This window comes from Camellia sinensis, chromosome 5 (genome assembly GCF_055761805.1).
Source record: "Camellia sinensis isolate YWXY chromosome 5, ASM5576180v1, whole genome shotgun sequence".
NCBI lineage: Eukaryota > Viridiplantae > Streptophyta > Magnoliopsida > Ericales > Theaceae > Camellia > Camellia sinensis.
The window spans coordinates 72,783,985-72,806,194 of record NC_138965.1 but is presented as its reverse complement, the minus strand read 5'-3'; positions in this window follow the sequence as shown (position 1 = coordinate 72,806,194).

Here is a 22,210-nt window from a genome sequence, read left to right as displayed (position 1 = left end):
CCGATTAATTTACTGGCTATTTACTGGGTGATTTACTCAGAATTTACTGAATAATTTACTTAGCAATTTACTGGGTAATGTTCTAAGTAATTTATTGAGAATTCAACGAGTAATTTACTGAGATTTTATTGAGTAATTTACCGTGAAATTATGAAAAATTTACTTCGAATTTTATAAATAATTTACTGTGGATTTACTAGTAATTTACTAAGTAATTAATTGAGAATTTACTGACTAATTTACTGAGAATTTCTTGGGAATTTAATTAGTAATTTACTGACAATTTATTGGGAATTTATTGAGAATTTTCTAAGCAATTTAATTTATAATATACTTAGAATTTTCTGAGAATTTACTGAGTAATTTAATGAGAATTTACTGAGTGATTTACTCAAAATTTATTGAGTAATTTACTTAGCAATTTACTGGGTAATATTCTGAGTAATTTACTAATAATTCAATGAGTAATTTACAGAGATTTTATTGAGTAATTTACCGTGAAATTACAAAAAATTTACTTCGAATTTTCTAAATAATTTACTGAGGATTTCCCTGAAATTTACTGAGTAATTAATTGAGAATTTACTGAATAATTTACTGAGAATTTCATAGGAATTTAATTAGTAATTTGCTGAGAATTTACTAAGTAATTTACTGAGAATTTATTAGGAATTTATTTAGAATTTTCTAAGTAATTTACTGAAAATTTACTGAGAATTTACTGAGTAATTTAATGAGAATTTATTGAGTAATTTACCGAGTAATTAACTGGGAATTTACTGAGTGATTTACTCGAAATTTACAGAGAAATTTACTTAGCAATTTGCTTGGTAATGTTCTGAGTAATTTACTGAGAATTCAATGAGTAATTTGCTGAGATTTTATTGATTAATTTACCGTGAAATTGTGAAAAATTTAATTCGAATTTTCTAATTAATTTACTGAGGATTTACTACGAATTTACTAAATAATGAATTGAGAATTTACTGAATAATTTACTGAAAATTTCTTGGGAATTTAATTAGTAATTTACGAAGAATTTACTTAGTAATTTATTGACAATTTATTGGGAATTTATTGAGAATTTTCTACGCAATTTACTTTATAATTTACTGAAAATTTACTAGAAATGTTCTGAGTAATTTAATGAGAATTTACAGAGTAATTTACCGAGTAATTTACTGGGAATTTACTGAGTGATTTACTCGGAATTTACTGAGTAATTTACTAAGATTTTATTGAGCAATTTACCGTAAAATTATGAAAAATTTACTTCCGATTTTCTAAATAATTTACTGAGGATTTATTAGGAATTTACTAAGTAATTAATTGAGAATTTAATGAATAATTTACTGAGAATTTCTTGGGAATTTAATTAGCAATTTACTGAGAATTTACTCAGTAATTTACTGGGAATTTACTGAGTGATTTACTCGGAATTTACTGAGTAATTTACTTAGCAATTTTTTGGGTAATGTTCTGAGAAATTTACTGAGAATTCAATGAGTAATGTACTGAGATTTTATTGAGTAATTTACGGTGAAATTATGAAAAATTTACTTCGAATTTTCTAAATAATTTACTGAAGATTTATTAGGAATTTACTGAATAACTTATTGAGAATTTCTTGGGAATTTAATTAGTAATTTACTGAGAATTTACTCATTAATTTACTAACAATTTATTGGGAATTTATTGAGAATTTTCTAAGTAATTTACTTTATAATTTACTGAAAATTTTTTGGGAATTTAGGGAGTAATTTAACGAGAATTTACTGAGTAATTTACCGAATAATTTACTGGGAATTTACTGAGTGATTTACTCGGAATTTACTGAGTAATTTACTTAGCAATTTACTGGGTAATGTTCTGAGTAATTTACTGAGATTTTATTGAGTAATTTACCGTAAAATTATGAAAAATTTACTTCAAATTTTCTAAATAATTTACTGAGGATTTACTTGGAATTTACTTTGTAGTTAATTGAGAATTTATAGAATAATTTACTGAGAATTTCTTGGGAATTTAATCGGTAATTTACTGAGAATTTACTAAGTAATTTACTGAGAATTTATTGGGAATTTATTGAGAATTTTCTAAGCAATTTACTTAAATTTTTTTGAGAATTTACTGAGTAATTTAATGAGAATTTATTGAGTAATTTCCCGAGTAATTTACTGGCTATTAACTTAGTGATTTATTCAGAATTTACTGAATAATTTACTTAGCAATTTACTGGGTAATATTCGGAGTAATTTACTGAGAATTCACTGAGAATTTCTGAGTAATGTACTGAGATTTTATTAAGTAATTTACGGTGAAATTATGAAAAATTTACTTCGAATTTTCTAAATAATTTACTGAAGGTTTATTAGGAATTTACTGAGTAATTAATTGAGAATTTACTGAATAACTTTTTGAGAATTTCTTGGGAATTTAATTAGTAATTTACTGAGAATTTACTCATTAATTTACTGACAATTTATTGGGAATTTATTGAGAATTTTCTAAGCAATTTACTTTATAATTTACTGAAAATTTTCTTTGAATTTACGGAGTAATTTAACGAGAATTTACTGAGTAATTTACCGAATAATTTACTGGGAATTTACTGAGTGATTTACTTGGAATTTACTGAGTACTTTACTTAGCAATTTACTGGGTAATGTTCTGAGTAATTTATGAAGAATTCAATGAATAATTTACTGAGATTTTATTGAGTAATTTACCGTGAAATTTTGAAAAATTTACTTCAAATTTTCTAAATAATTTGCTAAGGATTTACTAGGAATTTACTTTGTAATTGATTTAGAATTTACATAATAATTTACTGAGAATTTCTGGGGAATTTAATTAGTAATTTACTAAGAATTTATTGGGAATTTATTGACAATTTTCTAAGCAATTTACTGAGTAATTTACCGAGTAATTTACTGGGAATTTACTGAGTGATTTCCTCGGAATTTACTGAGAAATTTAGTTAGCAATTTGCTGGGTAATGTTCTGAGTAATTTTCTAAGAATTCAATAAGTAATTTACTGAGATTTTATTGATTTACCGTGAAATTATGAAAAATTTAATTCAAATTTTCTAAATAATTTACTGAGGATTTACTAGGAATTTACTAAGTAATTAATTGAGAATTTACTGAATACTTCACTCAAAATTTCTTGGGAACTTAATTAGTAATTTACAGAGAATTTACTCAGTAATTTACTGACAATTTATTGGGAATTTATTGAAAATTTTCTAAGCAATTTACTTTATAATTTGCTGAAAATTTTCTTGGAATTTACTGAGTAATTTACCGAGTAATTTATTGGGAATTTACGGAGTGATTTACTTGAAATTTACTGAATAATTTACTTAGCAATTTACTAGGTAATGTTTTGAGTAATTTACAGAGAATTCAAGTTGTAATTTACTGAGATTTTATTGAGTAATTTTTCGTGAAATTATGAAAAATTTTATTCGAATTTTCTAAATAATTTACTGAGGATTAACTAGGAATTTACTAAGTAATTAATTGAAAATTTACTGAATAATTTACTGAGAATTTCTTGGGAATTTAATAAGTAATTTACTGAGAATTTACTAAGTAATTTACTAACAATTTATTGGGAATTTATTGAAAATTTTCTAAGCAATTTACTTTATAATTTACCAAAAATTTTCTTTGAATTTAATGAGTAATTTAATGAGAATTTACTGTGAATTTACTGAGTGATTTACTCGGAATTTACTAAGTAATCTACTTAGCAATTTACTGGGTAATGTTCTGAGTAATTTACTGGGAATTCAATGAGTAATTTACTGAGATTTTTTTGAGTAATTTACCGTGAAATTATGAAAAATTTATTTCGAATTTTCTAAATAATTTACTAAGGATTTACTCGGAATTTACTGTGTAATTAATTGAGAATTTACTGAATAATTTACTGAGAATTTCTTGGAAATTTAATTAGTAATTTACTGAGAATTTACTAAGTAATTTACTGAGAATTTACTGGGAATTTATTGAGAATTTTCTAACTAATTTACTTTATAATTTACTGAGAATTTTCTGAGAATTTACAAAGTAATTTATCGAGTAATTTACTGGCAATTTACTGAGTGATTTACTCAGAATTTGCTGAATAATTTACTTATCAATTTATTGGGTGATGTTCTGAGTAATTTACTGAGAATTCAATGAGTAATGTACTGAGATTTTATTGAGTAATTTACTGTGAAATTATGAAAAATTTACTTCGAATTTTCTAAATAGTATATTGAGGATTTACTAGGAAGTTACTAAGTAATTTATTGAGAATTTACTGAATAATTTACTGAGAATTTCTTGGGAATTTAATTAGTAATTTTCTGAGAATTTACTCATTAATTTACTGACAATTTATTGGGAATTTATCGAGAATTTTCTAAGTAATTTACTTTACAATTTACTTAAAATTTTCTGGGAATTTAATGAGAATTTACTAAGTAATTTACCGAGTAATTTACTGGCAATTTATTGAGTGTTTTACTCGGAATTTACTGAATAATTTACTTAGCAATTTACTGGGTAATGTTCTGAGTAATTTACTGAGAATTCAATGAGTAATGTACTGAGATTTTATTAAGTAATTTACGGTGAAATTATGAAAAATTTACTTCGAATTTTCTAAATAATTTACTGAAGATTTATTAGGAATTTACTGAGTAATTAATTGAGAATTTACTGAATAACTTATTGAGAATTTCTTGGGAATTTAATTAGTAATTTACTGAGAATTTACTAAGTAATTTACTGAGAATTTATTGGGAATTTCCTGAGAATTTATTGGGAATTTATTGAGAATTTTCTAAGCAATTTACTTTATAATTTACTGAAAATTTTCTGGGAATTTACGGAGTAATTTAACGAGAATTTACTGAGTGATTTACCCGGAATTTACTGAGTAATTTACTTAGCAATTTACTGGGTAATGTTCTGAGTAATTTACTGAGATTTTATTGAGTAATTTACCGTAAACTTATGAAAAATTTACTTCAAATTTTCTAAATAATTTACTGAGGATTTACTAGGAATTTACTTTGTAGTTAATTGAGAATTTACTAAGAATTTCTTGGGAATTTAATTAGTAATTTACTGAGAATTTACTAAGTAATTTACTAAGAATTTATTGGGAATTTATTAAGAATTTTCTAAGCAATTTATTTTATAATTTACTGAAAATTTTCTCGGAATTTACGGAGTAATTTAACGAGAATTTACTGAGTAATTTCTCGAGTAATTTACTGGGAATTTACTGAGTGATTTACTCGGAATTTACTAAGTAATTTACTTAGCAATTTACTGGGTAATGTTCTGAGTAATTTACTGAGAATTCAATGAGTAATTTACTGAGATTTTATTGAGTAATTTAGCGTAAAATTATGAAAAATTTACTTCAAATTTTCTAAATAATTTACGGAGGATTTACTAGGAATTTACTTTGTAGTTAATTGAGAATTTGCAGAAGAATTTACTGAGAATTTCTTGGGAATTTAATTAGTAATTTACTGAGAATTTACTAAGTAATTTACTGAGAATTTATTGGTAATTTATTGAAAATTTTCTAAGCAATTTACTTTATAATTTACTTAAAATTTTCTGGGAATTTACTGAGTAATTCAACGAGAATTTACTGAGTAATTTACCGAGTAATTTACTGGCTATTCACTGACTGATTTACTCAGAATTTGCTGAATAATTTACTTAGCAATTTACTGGGTAATGTTCTGAGTAATTTACAGAGAATTCAATGAGTAATTTACTGAGATTTTATTGAGTAATTTACCGTGAAATTATGAAAAATTTACTTCGAATTTTCTAAATTATTTACTGAGGATTTATTAGGAATTTACTGAGTAATTAATTGAGAATTTACTGAATAATTTACGGAGAATTTCTTGGGAATTTAATTAGTAATTGTACGGGGAGCAAATATTCCAGCAAGCCCGTACTCCTTTCTTCCGAGCTCCGTCTCTGTCCGATTACCTGCGTACACAACGGCAGTGAGCTACCCGACAGTGTGTGGCCAGAAAACCCCTCCGACGATCAAGTTAGAACACACACGCAAGGGATAGATAGAGAGAAGGGAGAGTGTTGAGTGTTTAGCGTATGTCTCACCAAATGTTCATCCGTCCAGCATGGGGGGCGCAGACTTGCTTATATACCTTCTGCGCCCCAAATCTACTCCCAGTGACCTCTCAACATGTGGCACTGCTATCCCATCTGTCAGCATAAACCTTGCTGAGCACCACCTAACCCAACTGCCTGCCCATTCTCTTGGGAGCTTGGCAGCCGGGCAGTACCATCTCGGCCATCGTCTGCCATGCTGCGCTTCATGCCCAAGTACTCCAACAGCTAAGCTCAGATGAGACCAGACTCGGCGGCATCTCGGCAAAGCCGAGCTCGGGACAACTTACGCTTGTCTGCGGTCGACCTACTTGCCGAGCAAACAGGTACCTCGGTCCAACCTTGCCTTTCCTAGCGCTGGACTTTTCACCTGACCGGCTTCGTAACCACAGATCCTTGCAGCTCGGTCAATCCACGCGCTGCCTTAATCGAGCAGCTTCCTTCAAGGCCGGGCCACACAACTTGGCCCAACACCTGTTCGGCCTAAATCTATCTGACACAACTCTGTCCGGCCCAAATCTGTCCGGCCCAATTCCATATCATTAATCTCCCTCTCAATTGCCCCTTAATTCCGTCCGTTGGAGCGTGACTGGGATTACATATTCCGACTGAGATAACACTTCCTCAGTCCTCAAAATGCGAATCGCGACCGGGCTAGTTGACTCCTGTCTGCGAAATTTGTCCGGTTCATCTCCTCTGTTGACGTTCTCTTCTCTAAAAATTGCCCGGTTGTCTCCTCAACTCTTCAACATGTCCCTTCAGTTCTGACGTCGTCATAAATGGGGACACGTGGTAAGCTTCCATTGGACCTCGAGCAGCCAACCCAGCCGTCTGCCAGAATTTGAATTCTTGGCAGTTTTTCCATCTATACATACCAGCCCCTTCTCCCTCATTTCGCTCCTACTGCATCTCTGCAATCCGACGCTTCAGAGCTTAAGCATCTTCCTTCAAACCTCGTCTGCCATTCTTTGCGTTTGTGTTCGAAGAAGCAGGCCTTCCATTGGTAAGTTCTTCATCCCATGTCATTTTCATTTGATATTTCTTCCTCTCTGGTACCAAATCCGTAGGTTTTAGGGCCTTCCCCACCCACAACCTTCAATGCCCCTTAGTTTCTTCGTTTTTCTTCAAACTGTTCATCATTTTTCCTGAAGAACACTGAGGATCTGGGGCTGACTGGGCTCCAGATCTTCATTTGATCCAAGAAATCAGTTTAACCGAGCAAATAAACTGTTTGCTGTAATCTTAGCAAAAATCGAAATGGCCATAGGACTTGGCCGCTCGACCGGGCTAACAACTGGTCCGCTTGGGCGATCGAGCTCCTGGTTAGACTTTACGACCGTGGTGGTTTGGCACAATCCATGACCGAGCTAAAGTCAAGCTCATTTTGCTCGACCGCACTTCCTCTTATGCTTGCCATCCTTTTTCCTGCAGAGTCCGAGCGGACCAAAGACCAATTCTGAGGCTCATAAGGACCGAACTGCCATCCATTCCTAGTCTGTGCCAAACCACCTCGGCCGAGCTAGATTAGTCGGCCACATGGGGAAATTCCGCTTCCTGGTGGATACTCCGGCTGCGCTAGCTGCGTTCAGGGAGGAGTACGGCATCTCGGCCGACGTCCACCTTGAGCTCGCAGAAGAAGAGACCACGCCTTGGGGCAGATCAGAACAATGCCCCTTCACCGTGCTGTCCATCATCGAAGGAGGCCTCCATTTCCCGCTCAATCCACTAATCATCGAATTTTTGCGCCGCACCGGGCTAGCACCCACTCAAGTTTCCACTAACACCTACCGGATAGTAAACGGTGCGCACGAATTAAACAACCGGCTAGGCATAAACCTAGGCTTAGCCGAGATACTGCGGCAGTACACCCTAGGGCACACCGGCGATGGCCTCGCCTACTACCTTAAGATTAGGCCGGGCAAAGAAAAAATTGTGACCGGCACACCAGACAAGGACTTGCATGATGACGATTTCTTCTGGGTGTCAGCCCATTATGAAACAGCCGAGGTACCGAGCTGGTTCATAAGCAAGAACTTTGGTTCCACATGTAAGCTATTCAAACTTGCTCGGTTAGCTTACTTTCTTCATAGTTCTGTACTTAACCATTTTTCTTGTTTCTCTTGCAGCAATTCAAGCCTTGCAAGCAAACTACCAATACCCCAACGTAGAAGCAATCCGGACTGTGCTCCGCTACAACCACCGAGATTGCAACGAGTTGCTCGGTTACACTCCAACCTACAGATACTCTGCTCCCCGCCGGAGTAAAGTTACAGACTTTCTCCGTGCTCCATCACCTCCTCCAGATCCAACTTTGCCAGACGTTCCATTAATCCGGTTGACAGAAGAGCAAGAGATGGCCAAACGAAGCCGAATCAAAAACCTGCTCACCGCAACGTCTGCCGAGATACCGAGCGTCACCATCTGCTCGCCAACCGTCGGTCAGTCAAGTGGCGCCATGGTCGCCCTAGCTTCTCCAGCTGCCGGGCAGTCAAGCCAAGCAACACGTCGGGCTGGCAAAAGAGCTCGCACGGACCCGTCTGTTGAGCTGATTACCGAACTATCAACCGAGCAATCTACCGTCACAGCTGACCCAACACCAATCTGGTGTTCGCTACTCAAGCACCGGGGTAAAGACATCCCGGCGACAGCTTCGATCAAGGGTGACAAAGAGCACCTGCTCGCCTACGATCTTTCGAAGGCCCTTCTCCTACCGAGCGACGTGGTCGGCAGCGACCACGTCCCTAACACCCGGTTGGTGAAGTCGTCTGTCAAGTCCATGGCCAGGGTAAGCTTCAATCTGCCTCTGAAACTTTCACAAGTGTTTGCATGGTTTCTTCTCTGATCAGGTTTCCTTTTTGCAGGCCATCCAAAAACAACACTTAGTCATGGAGCGCATCCACTGACTTCGGGAAAAGGCAGCCGACACTGCCAGCCAAGTCCAAAGCCTCCAAACCGAGCTTGCTTGAGCAAAGTCCTCACTTGAAATCGCCAATACCGACAACAACCGGTTGCTCGGCCAACTCGATGAAGCCGAGAAAAAGAGGGACGAGCTCCAGGCTGAGTTGGACGCGCTCAAGAAGTCCAGGGAGAAGGATGTGAAGACGCCAATAATACCAGCTTCAAAGAGGCGGAAGACAACTATAAAAAACAAGTCTTCGCCACCCAAGACATTTATTTCAAGGCCAGTTGGAAGTCTACCTGCCAACAGCTCGGTCAAGGTCCTGACACTGACGTGTTTGCCTCTCCACCGGCTGTCTTCTTACTGACCTACCTCATTCCATACGCCAATGACATCTTCAGCGCGCTGCAGGCTGAGGCCGAGGAAGGACTCGAAGAAGCCGAGGCAGACCCTGAGGAAAATAACCAAACCGAGCAGGAGCAGCCCGGCCAGACTGAAACTGGTGTCCAGGACCAGACAGCAATGGTCAACCTGGAAGTTGATTAGGAATTCCCAGACCTCTTCCCCTTAGCTTAGTTTTCTTTTTTCTTTGTCTGCAAATGTAACTGGGCTAAGTTCCCCACCTTTTGTATTAACTTTTTATCAATGAAAAGCTTTAATTTCATCAAGTATTTGCACGGTTTTCTCCAACTCTATCTTCAGCAAAACATCTCGGTATAAGTAGCAGAATTTAACTTCTTCAACCGAAATAACCATCTCGGTTGGATCAACAAAGTTGAACAAATCACCAAGTCTCTCAACCGAAATAAACCATCTCGGTTGAGAATACCTAAGCTGAACAAAACATCAACTTCTTCAAACCGGAATAACCACCTCAGTTGGAACAACAAAGTTGAGCAAAACATAAACTTTGCCAACCGCAGTAAGCATCTCGGTTGGGAATCCTAAGTTGAACAGGTCATCAACTCTTCCAACCGGAATGAATCATCTCGGCTGGGAATCCTAAGTTGAACAAGTCATCAACTCTTCCAACTGGAGTAAATCATCTCAGATGGGAATCCTAAGTTGAACAAGTCATCAACTCTTTCAACCGGAGTAAATCATCTCGGTTGGGAATCCTATGTTGAACAAGTCATCAACTCTTCCAACCGGAGTAAATCATCTCAGTTGGGAATCCTATGTTGAGCAAGTCATCAACTCTTCTAACCGGAGTAAATCATCTCGGTTGGGAATCCTATGTTGAGCAAGTCATCAACTCTTCCAACCGGAGTAAATCATCTCGGTTGGGAAACTTAACAGAACAGTAATCAAAATGCCAAAGCAAAGAGGACACTTCTATATATTGACAAAAAGAATTACATTCTGAAGTGTAAGCCAAAAAATTCCTTTGCACAAAAAGAAAGCTAAAGCTAGAAATAATACAATTTGAGGTTAGCCGCATTCCATGGCCGGGGTATTCCTCTACCACCGAGATCCTCCAAGTGGTATGCTTCCTTGCCCGCCAGACCGGTTATCTTGTAGGGTCCTTCCCAATTTGCCCCTAGTTTTCCTTCACCTGGCACCAGGGTATTGCCCATAACTTTCCTCAAAACCCAATCACCTACTTTGAACGGTCTGGGGTGCACCGTTTTGTTGTACTTCCTTGAGAGCTCTTATTGGTAGGCGGCCACGTGGATAAGGGCCTTCTCCCGACGCTCTTCCACTAGGTCTAGTTCCAGGGCGATGGCCTCGGCGTTCAATTCGGGCTCAAAACTTTCACTTTTGAGAGTGGGCATGCCTACTTCCAAAGGTATGACCGCCTCCATGCCATAAGCCAAAGCGAATGGAGTTTCCCCGGTAGAACGCCGCAGGGTAGTTCGGTATGCCCAAAGGACGCTGGGAAGTTCCTCGGCCCACTTTCCCTTGGCTTTCTCAAGCCTCTTCTTCAGTCCATCAAGAATAGTCTTGTTTGACGCCTCGGCTTGACCGTTGGACTGTGGGTAAGCCAAAGTGGAGTTGTAGAATTCGATCTTCAAATCTTCACAAAACCCTCTGAATAGGCGACCGTCAAACTGGGTGCCGTTATCAGAGATCAAAATTTTAGGGACGCTGAACCGTGTTATCACATTCTGCCAGACAAACCGCTTCACGTCTTTCTCCTTGATTGTTGCCAAAGGCTCGGCTTCAACCCACTTGGTGAAGTAGTCTGTTGCCGTGATGAAGAACTTCCGGTTGCTTGGTGTTGTTGGGAGCGGCCCCACTATGTCTAATCCCCACATTGCAAAAGGCCAAGGGCTGGTTAGGGGAAGAAGGTCTCTGGCCGGCTGATGGATCTGGTATGCAAACTTCTGGCACTTCTCGCACTTGCAAACATATTTCTGTGCGTCGGTTTGCATGCACGGCCACCAATAGCCTTGTGAAATAGCGCGGTAGGCCAAGGACCTGCCCCCTATGTGACTGCCACAGATGCCTTGGTGAACTTCGTACAGGAAGGCTTCCATGCTGCTCGGGTGCACACATTTTAGGTAAGGACCGGTGAAAGACTTCTTATACAAAGGTCCTGAAGGAGAGAGCCAAAACCGCTCTGACTTTACTCGCACCTTGCGTGCCTTCTTCTTATCGGCTGGAAGGGTCCGTTCTTTGAGAAAGGTGATGATAGGGTCCATCCAAGAAGGACCTAATTCGGCGCAGTGTACATCTGTCTGCCCGGTTTTTTCAATGCTGGGCCTTGGAAGGAATTCGATCAACAGAGGGTTGGGAGATGTGCGGTCGACCATAGAAGCAAGGCCGGCCAACTCATTGGCCCGGTCATTCTCGTCTCGGCCAATCTGTTGGACCCTGATCACCTGGAATCGCTTGATATGGTCCCTGACTAGAGCTTGGTACTTTACCATTCTGTCGTCCTTCGCCTCGTAAACCCCAAAAACTTGGTTAACCACAAGCTGGGAATCATTGTACACCATTAGCTCGGAAGCCTTCATCTGAAGAGCGCTCTTGAGTCCGGCCAAAAGTGCCTCGTACTCGGCCTCGTTGTTGGATGCTGGGAAGCCAAGGGTGATAGAATGTTCAATAGTTAGGCCATCCGGCGAGATAAGAACGATACCTAGCCCGGCACCGCGACGGTTCGACGCTCCGTCAACGAAAAGTTTCCACATCTCCCCCACAAAGAGCTTCCAACATTCTGAAGGGTCCTGAGAGTTTCGAAGGTCGATGAGATCACGGGGTTGTTCGGCTGTTCGGCTGCACATTCTATGCCGACTGGTTCCACATCAGCCCTCCTTGGTGATTTGGCACCGGACTCGGCAAGTTGATCTACAATGCCCAAGTCCATAGGCGAATCTCTAGGTTGTGGTATTATGCCGGCCGTAGGCTCTGTGCTGAGTGCTTCCACTTCTTCCCCCCTTGGTGATTCGGCACCGGATTCGACAAGTTGATCTACAATGCCCAAGTCCGTAGGCGAATCTCCAGGTTGCGGTATTATGCCAGCCGCAGGCTCTATGCTGAGTGCCTCCACTTTTTCCCCCCTTTGTGATGCGGTACTGGACAGAGCAGGTTGGACGGTGATTCCCAATTCCATTATCGCATCACCGTGTGGTGGATTTGTACAAACTGAGGGTGTGCCAGAGGGGCACGCAAAGTCCACGTCGCCAACTCGACCAAGTTGTCGTGTCTCGGTCATGCTTGCGTTCACCTCATCGTCTGCCACGACAATGTCGACCGGGCACACCGGATGAGTTCCAGGTAAGAATTCCGCAATGAAGTCGGCCAAGGTTTGGGCTTTTATAGCAGTGCGCGGCTGGAACTTAACATCAAATTGACCCAATTCGACCGCCCACTTGAGAATTCGGCCAGAGAAGTCTGCCCGTTCAAACAAGGCCTTAAGGGGGAATTCGGTCAAAACGATGATGGTATGGGCGTGAAAATAGTGCACCAACTTCCTTGAAGCCATCATCAATGCTAACGCAAGCTTTTCCAACGGCAAGTATCTCGACTCTGCCAGTAGCAAGATCTTACTGACGTAGAAGATTGGGAGGTGCTTAATTCCTTCAGCTCGGACAAGCACCGTACTGACTGCATGATGTGAGACGGCAAGGTAAAGATAGAGTTCCTCGCCTGGCTTTGGTGTAACCAACAGTGGCGGAGAAGACAGATACTCCTTGAGCTCGGCCAAAGCCCGGTCACAATCTTTGTCTCACGAGAACTTTGATTTCAATGCCTGAAAGAAAGGGCGGCAGTGATCTGATGACCGGCTTATAAATCGGTTAAGTGTGGCGGCCATCCCAGCCAGATGCTGCACGTCCTTAATCGAGTGGGGCTGCTTCAAATCTTGCATGACACTGATCTGAGTGGGGTCTGCTTCGATGCCTCGGTTCGTGACTAGGAATCCCAAGAATTTTCCGGATCCCACGCCAAAGGCACACTTAGACGCATTCAGGCGCAGCTTGTGTTTTTTGAGAATGGCGAACATTTCGGCCAAGTCGGATAAGTGGTCTCCTGCATGCTGGCTTTTAACCACCATATCATCAATGTAGGCCTCCATTGTCCGCCCAAGCAAAGGAGCAAACATCTTGGTCACCATCCTCTGAAAAGTTGCCCCGGCGTTCTTCAAACCAAAAGGCATGACTCGGTAGCAGAAGAGTCCCCTTGGAGTCGTGAAGGAAGTAATCTCTCGGTCGGGCCCATGCATGGCAATCTGGTGGTAGCCGCGATAGGCATCCAAGAAGCTGAGCCGATTATGTCCAGCTGTCAAGTCCACAAGCTGGTCAATACGGGCAAAGGGAAGCTATCCTTCGGACAAGCTCGGTTGACTGTCTTGTAATCCACATAAACTTGCCACTTCTCGTTCTTCTTGGGCACCACTACTGTGTTGGAAATCCACCGAGGGTAGTGCACTTCCTGAATTGCTCGTGCCTCGAGCAAGTTTTTCACTTCTTCTACAACTACCTCGGCATGATGCAGTGCCGATCTCCTTGTTCGCTGAATGACTGGCTTTGCTCCGGGGAAGACATTGAGGTGATGGTAGACAAAACTTGGGTCGAGGCTGGGCATATCGTAAGGCGACCATGCGAGGACTTCGATGTTGGTCATCAAAAACTCAACCATCTCGGTCCTTTCTTGGGCCGTGAGGCTGGAACCGAGCAGGAAGAACTTATCCGGCCGCTCCATATCAACTCGCACCTCCACCAATTCCTCAATAGCTTTGTCCTCTGCCTTGGTGCCCACATCGTCAAGAACTCCCCGGTCTTCCGGTCCTTCTATCATTTGAACGAAGCCTTTGGCAGCCCGGCTCCTATTCACTGCCACGAAGCATTGTTTGGACATGACCTGATCTCCCCAAATCTCCTCGATTGCCCCCATAGCCGAGGGAAATCTCATCACCTGATGGTAGGTCGACGCTACGGCTTGCATGGCGTGAAGCCATCCCCTTCCAAGGATTAGATTGTAAGTAGAAGGAACTTGTAACACCCAGAACTCCACTTGCTTGACCACGGATCCCGCTTTGACCGGCAGGATAATCTTTCCCAAAGGCCACTTCGATTGTGAGTTGAAACCAACCAGTGGCGAAGTTGCCGGAGCCAAGTCTGTCTCCCGGAGCTTGAGCTGCTTGAACGCGTTGTAATACATGATCTCGACCAAGCTTCCCTGATCGATCAAGATCCGTTTGACATCGAATTCCTTGACGCGGAGTATTACTACTAAGGCATCGTTGTGCGGCGTCTGAATACGCTCTAGATCCCTTGAGGTGAAACTAATCACATCTTTCTCTACGGTCTTCCCCCTCTTGATGGCAGGCTGTACTGACAAAACCTCCCTCATATGTTCTGCCTTTTTGATCATACCCCGGAGTTCGCAAACACGCTCCGGTTCCACTATGTCGTGGATGACATTAATAACTCCTTGTGGTGGCGCATCTCGGTCATCCTGGCCCCTGGGCTCAACTGGAGCCTGGTTCGCCTTTACTCCCCCATCAATGTAAAGGTCTAGGTGTCCGGCCGTGACTAGCTCTTCCAGATGTTGCCTCAAAGGCAAACAATCCTCAGTCCGGTGGCCTCGCTCCCGATGAAATGTGCAACGATACCGCGGATTGTAACCCTTCTGTCCATCGCCCAACTTAGCAGGAAACCGGACATACTCCTCGTCTCAGATTTCACTAAGTATGCGATAAATTGGAATTTTGAAGACCGTGGTTATGCCTGTCCTTGCCTTCAACCTTCTGTTTGCCTCCGCTACGTCATCTCGGGGGTAGTCATCTCGGTCATTCCGACGTCCTTTACCCCGGTTCTTGTGGTTCGAGCCGCGGTCCGACTCCTCTGCTCGGTCATTTGAGCGGCCGGACTCTTGCCCAACTGTGTGCACTTTGCCTGCTGTCTTCTTGTCTGTTGCTACCGGAGTTGCCTTCACGGTAGATACTGACGCATCATCCTCGACTCGGATGTGCTCATTGATGCGCTGCATGAGCCGGCCCATGGACGTCGGTTGGTGCATGGTAAGCGAATCCCGCAGTCTATGTCCGACCGGGAGACCACGCTTGTATTGAGGATTGCAAGGTTGACCGGGCAATCCAAGATCTCGTTGAAGGTCTCCCAATATCTGGAGTTGTACGCCTTCAATGTGTCGCTCGGTTCCATCTTGACACTCAATAGGTGATCAACTTCTTTTGGTGTTTTGGTGTTGGTTTTGAAGCGCGTGACAAAGGCTTCGGCCAGCTGATGCCACCTCTCAATACTCCCCTCTGGCAGCCTTTCAAACCACTTCAAGCCCAGCTCGCCCAAACTTGACGAAAAGATGAGGCACATAAGGGCATCATTCCACCTATGTCCGGCCATGACCTGTCAGAAATGACTTACATGCATGTAGAGATCGGTCTTCCCGTCGTACAATGTGAATTCGGCTGGTGGAAGCCCAACGGGAGAGGTGTTGTTTCTATTTCCAGGGAGAAATGGGTGGCGCTCAACCTTGCCAAGTCGGAATCCACAAGGAGTGGCCCGTTCCTCCAAGACTGCCCGCAAATCTTCTGATCGAGTGGAATAGGTGTACCTCGACGTCGTCACCGGGCGTGAGGGATGGTAAGTGCTATTTTGCGCGCTGGACTTCTCTGCACGCACATCGAAATCACCAACCTTGTAACTTCTGGTAATAGAGATGGACGGTGTGTGCCGCCGACTCTGACTACTTGAACAGCGGGATGGGGTGCGCTCACTGTGGTCACCCACTCCAGCTACACCCTTCCCTTTGACATGCCGCTTGAGCTCTTCCATCTCCACCGCCATTCGCCGGATGACGGCGTCTTGGTCCCTCAACTTGTGTTCCAGACGTCTGGCGTGTGACTCTCTCCACTGCCAATGACCGTCTAGACTCCGCGAATGACCATAACTTCTCCCGCGCTTGTCCCGCGCGTCCCCTGACTGCCCTCCGGGGAATGTCTCCAAATCTGCCATTGGAAGGATGGCGGGATGTCCCTCTCTCCGTCAGATAAACTCCGGGGTGGCTCCGTCGATGGCAAACAACGGAATCTCATCGTTGTTTGCCATGAACGGCGATCAGATGAGCCTAGAAGACAAGGTTTTGTCTGTCAAGTTCCCACAGACGGCGCCAATTGTACAGGGAGCAAATATTCTGGCAAGCCCGTACTCCTTTCTTCCGAGCTCTGTCTCTGTCTGATTACCTGCGTACACAACGGCAGTGAGCTACCCGGCGGTGTGTGGCCGAAAAACCCCTTCGACGATCAAGTTAGAACACACACACAGGGGATAGATAGAGAGAAGGGAGAGTCTTGAGTGTTTAGCGTATGTCTCACCAAATGTTCATCCGTCCAGCATGGGTGGCGCAGACTTGCTTATATACCTTTTGCGCCCCAAATCTACTCCCAGTGACCTCTCTACACGTGGCACTGCTATCCCATCTGTCAGCATAAACCTTGCTAAGCACCACCTAACCCAACTGCCTGCCCATTCTCCTGGGAGCTCGGCAGCCGGGCAATACCATCTCGGCCATCGTCTGCCATGCTGCGCTTCATGCCCAAGTACTCCAACAGCTAAGCTCAAATGAGACCGGACTCGGGGCATCTCGGCAAAGTCGAGCTCGGGACAACTCACGCTTGTCTGCGGTCAACCTATTTGCCGAGCAAACAGGTACCTCGGTCCAACCTTGCCTTTCCTGGCGCTGGACTTTTCACCTGACCGGCTTCGTAACCACGGATCCTTGCAGCTCGGTCAATCCACGCGCTGCCTTAACCGAGCAGCTTCCTTCAAGGCCGGGCCACACAACTTGGCCCAACACCTGTTCAGCCCAAATCTGTCTGACACAACTCTGTCCGGCCCAATTCCATATCATTAATCTCCCTCTCAATTGCCCCTTAATTCCGTCCACTGGAGCGTGATTGGGATTACATATTCCAACCGGGATAACACTTCCTCGGTCCTCAAAATGCGAATCGCGACCGGGCTAGTTGATTTCTGTCTGCGAAATTTGTCCGGTTCATCTCCTTGATTGACGTTCTCTTCTCCAAAAATTGCCCGGTTGTCTCCTCAACTCTTCAACCTGTCCCTTCAGTTCTGACATCGTCATAAATGGGGACACGTGGCAGGCTTCCATTGGACCTCGAGCAGCCAACCCAGCCATCTGCTAGAATTTGAATTCTTGGCGATTTTTCCATCTATACATACCAGCCCCTTCTCCCTCATTTCGCTCCTACTGCATCTCTGCAATCCGACGCTTCAGAGCTCAAGCATCTTCCTTCAAACCTCGTCTGCCATTCTTTGCGTTTGTGTTCGAAGAAGCATGTCTTCCATTGGTAAGTCCTTCATCCCATGTCATTTTCATTTGATATTTCTTCCTCTCTGGTACCAAATCCGTAGGTTTTAGGGCCTTCCCCACCAACAACCTTCAATGCCCCTTAGTTTCTTCATTTTTCTTCAAACTGTTCATCATTTTTCCTGAAGAACACTGAGGATTTGGGGCTGACCGGGCTCCAGATCTTCATTTGATCCAAGAAATCAGTTTAACCGAGCAAATAAACTGTTTGCTGTAATCTTAGCAAAAACCGAAATGGCCATAGGACTTGGCCGCTCGACCGGGCTAACAACTGGTCCGCTTGGGCGACCGAGCTCTTGGTTAGACTTTACGATCGTGGTGGTTTGGAACAATCCATGACCGAGCTAAAGTCAAGCTCGTTTTGCGTGACCGCGCTTCCTCTTATGCTTGCCATTCTTTTTCCTGCAGAGTCCAAGGGGACCAAAGACCAATTCTGAGGCTCATAAGGACCGAACTGCCACCCATTCCTAGTCTGTGCCAAACCACCTCGGCCGAGCTAGATTAGTCGGCCACATAGGGAAATTTCGCTTCCTGGTGGATACTCCGGCTGCGCTAGCTGCGTTCAGGGAGGAGTACGGCATCCCGGCCGACGTCCACCTTGAGCTCGCAGAAGAAGAGACCACGCCTTGGGGCAGATCAGAACAATGCCCCTTCACCGTACTGTCCATCATCAAAGGAGGCCTCCGTTTCCCGCTCAATCCACTAATCACCGAATTTCTACGCCGCACAGGGCTAGCACCCACTCAAGTTTCCACTAACACCTACTGGATAGTAAACGGTGTGCACGAATTAAACAACCGGCTAGGCATAAACCTAGGTTTAGCCGAGATACTGCGGCAGTACACCCTAGGGCACACCGGCGATGGCCTTGCCTACTACCTTAAGATTAGGCTGGGCAAAGAAAAAATTGTGACCGGCACACCAGACAAGGACTTGCATGATGACGATTTCTTCTGGGTGTCGGGCCATTATGAAACAGCCGAGGTACCGGGCTGGTTCATAAGCAAGAACTTTGGTTCCACATGTAAGCTGTTCAAACTTGCTCAGTTAGCTTACTTTCTTCATAGTTCTGTACTTAACCATTTTTCTTGTTTCTCTTGCAGCAATTCAAGCCTTGCAAGCAAACTACCAATACCCCAACGTAGAAGCAATCCGGACCGTGCTCCGCTACAACCACCGAGATTGCAACGAGTTGCTCGGTTACACTCTAACCTACAAATACTCTGCTCCCCGCCGGAGTAAAGTTACAGACTTTCTCCGTGCTCCATCACCTCCTCCAGATCCAACTTTGCCAGACGTTCCATTAATCTGGTTGACAGAAGAGCAAGAGATGGCCAAACGAAGCCGAATCAAAAACCTGCTCACCGCAACGTCTGCCGAGATACCGAGCGTCGCCATCCGCTCGCCAGCCGCCGGTCAGTCAAGTGGCGCCGTGGTCGCCCTAGCTTCTCCAGCTGCCGAGCAGTCAAGCCAAGCAACACGCCGGGTTGGCAAAAGAGCTCGCGCGGACCCGTCTGCCGAGCTGATTACTAAACTATCAACCGAGCAACCTATCGTCACAGCTGACCCAACACCAATCTGGCGTCTGCTACTCAAGCACCAGGGTAAAGACATCCCGGCGACAGCTTCGATCAAGGGCAACAAAGAGCACCTGCTCGCCTACGATCTTTCCAAGGCCCTTCTCCTACCGAGCGACGTGGTCGGCAGCAACCACGTCCCTGACACCCGGTTGGTGAAGTCGTCTGTCAAGTCCATGGCCAGGGTAAGCTTCAATCTACCTCTGAAACTTTCACAAGTGTTTGCATGGTTTCTTCAAACTTTCAGTAAATTACTCAGAATTTACTGAATAATTTACTTAGCAATTTACTAGGTAATGTTCTGAGTAATTTACTGAGAATTCAATGAGTAATTTGCGGAGAATTTATTGGGAATTTATTGAGAATTTTCTAAGCAGTTTACTTTATAATTTACTAAAAATTTTCTGGGAATTTACTGAGTAATTTAATTAGAATTTACTGAGAATTTACTAAGTAATATACTGAGAATTTATTGGGAATTTATTGAGAATTTTCTAAGCAATTTACTTTATAATTTACTGAAAATTTTCTGGAAATTTACTGAGTAATTTAATTAGAATTTACCGAGTAATTTACAGTGAATTTACTAAGTGATTTACTCGGAATTTACTGAGTAATCTTCTTAGCAATTTACTAAGTAATGTTCTGAGCAATTTACTGGGAATTCAATGAGTAATTTACTGAGATTTTATGGAGTAATTTACGGTGAAATTATGAAAAATTTACTGAGGATTTATTAGGAATTTACTGAGTAATTAATTGAGAATTTACTGAACAATTTACGGTGAATTTCTTGGGAATTTAATTAGTAATTTACTGAGAATTTACTCATTAATTTACTGACAATTTATTGGAAATTTATTGAGAATTTTCTAAGTAATTTACTTTATAATTTACTAAGTAATTTAATGAGAATTTACTGAGTAATTTACCGAGTAATTTCCGGGCAATTTATTGAGTGATTTACTCAGAATTTACTGAGTAATTTACTTAACAATTTACTAAGTAATGTTCTGAGTAATTTACTGAGAATTCAATGAGTAATTTACTGAGATTTTATTGAGTAATTTACCGTAAAATTATGAAAAATTTACTTTGAATTTTCTAAATAATTTACTGAGGATATACTAGGAATTTACTTTGTAATTACTTGAGAATTTACTGAATAATTTACTGAGAATTTTTTGGGAATTTAATTAGTAATTTACTGAGAATTTACTAAGTAATTTACTGAGAATTTATTGGGAATTTATTGAGAATTTTCTAAGCAATTTACTTTATAATTTACTTAAAATTTTCTAGGAATTTACGGAGTAATTTAATGAGAATTTACTAAGTAATTTACCAAGTAATTTAATTGGAATTTACTGAGTGACTTACTCGAAATTTACTGAGTAATTTACTTAGCAATTTATTGGGTAATGTTGTAAGTAATTTACTGAGAATTCAATGAGTAATTTACTGAGATTTTATTGAGTAATTTACCGTGAAATTATGAAAAATTTACTTCGAATTTTTTAAACAATTTTCTGAGGATTTACTAGGAATTTACTAAGTAATTAATTGAGAATTTAATGAATAATTTGCGAAGAATTTCTTGGAAATTTAATTAGTAATTTACTGAGAATTTACTCATTAATTTACTGACAAGTTATTGGGAATTTATTGAGAATTTTCTAAGTAATTTACTTTATAATTTACTGAAAATTTTCTAGAAATTTACTAAGTAATTTAATGAAAATTTACTGACTAATTTACAGAGTAATTTACTGGCAATTTATTGAGTGATTTACTCAGAATTTACTGAGTAATTTACTTAGCAATTTACTAGGTAATGTTCTGAGTAATTTACTGAGAATTCAATGAGTAATGTACTGAGATTTTATTGAGCAATTTACGGTGAAATTATGAAAAATTTACTGAAGATTTATTAGGAATTTACTGAGTAATTAATTGAGAATTTGCTGAATAATTTATTGAGAATTTCTTGGGAATTTAATTAGTAATTTACTAAGAATTTACTAAGTAATTTACTGAAAAATTATTGGGAATTTATGGAGAATTTTCTAAACAATTTACTTTATAATTTACTTAAAATTTTCTGGGAATTTACGGAGTAATTTAATGAGAATTTACTAAGTAATTTACCAAGTAATTTACTAGGAATTTACTAAGTGATTTACTTGGAATTTACTGAGTAATTTACTTAGCAATTTATTGGGTAATGTTCTGAGTAATTTACTGAGAATTCAATGAGTAATTTTCTGAGATTTTATTGAGTAATTTACCGTAAAATTATAAAAAATTTACTTCGAATTTTCTAAATAATTTACCGAGGATTGACTAGGAATTTACTTTGTAATTAATTGAGAATTTAGTGAATAATTTACTGAGAATTTCTTGGGAATTTAATTAGTAATTTACTGGGAATTTATTGAGAATTTATTGAGAATTTCCTAAGCAATTTACTTTATAATTTACTTAAAAATTTCTGGGAATTTACTGAGTAATTTAATGAGAATTTACTGAGTAATTTACCGATTAATTTACTGGCTATTTACTGGGTAATTTACTCAGAATTTACTGAATAATTTACTTAGGAATTAACTGGGTAATGTTTTGAGTAATTTACTGAGAATTCAACGAGTAATTTACTGAGATTTTATTGAGTAATTTACCGTGAAATTATGAAAAATTTATTTCTAATTTTATAAATAATTTACTCTGGATTTACTAGTAATTTACTAAGTAATTAATTGAGAATTTACGGAATAATTTACT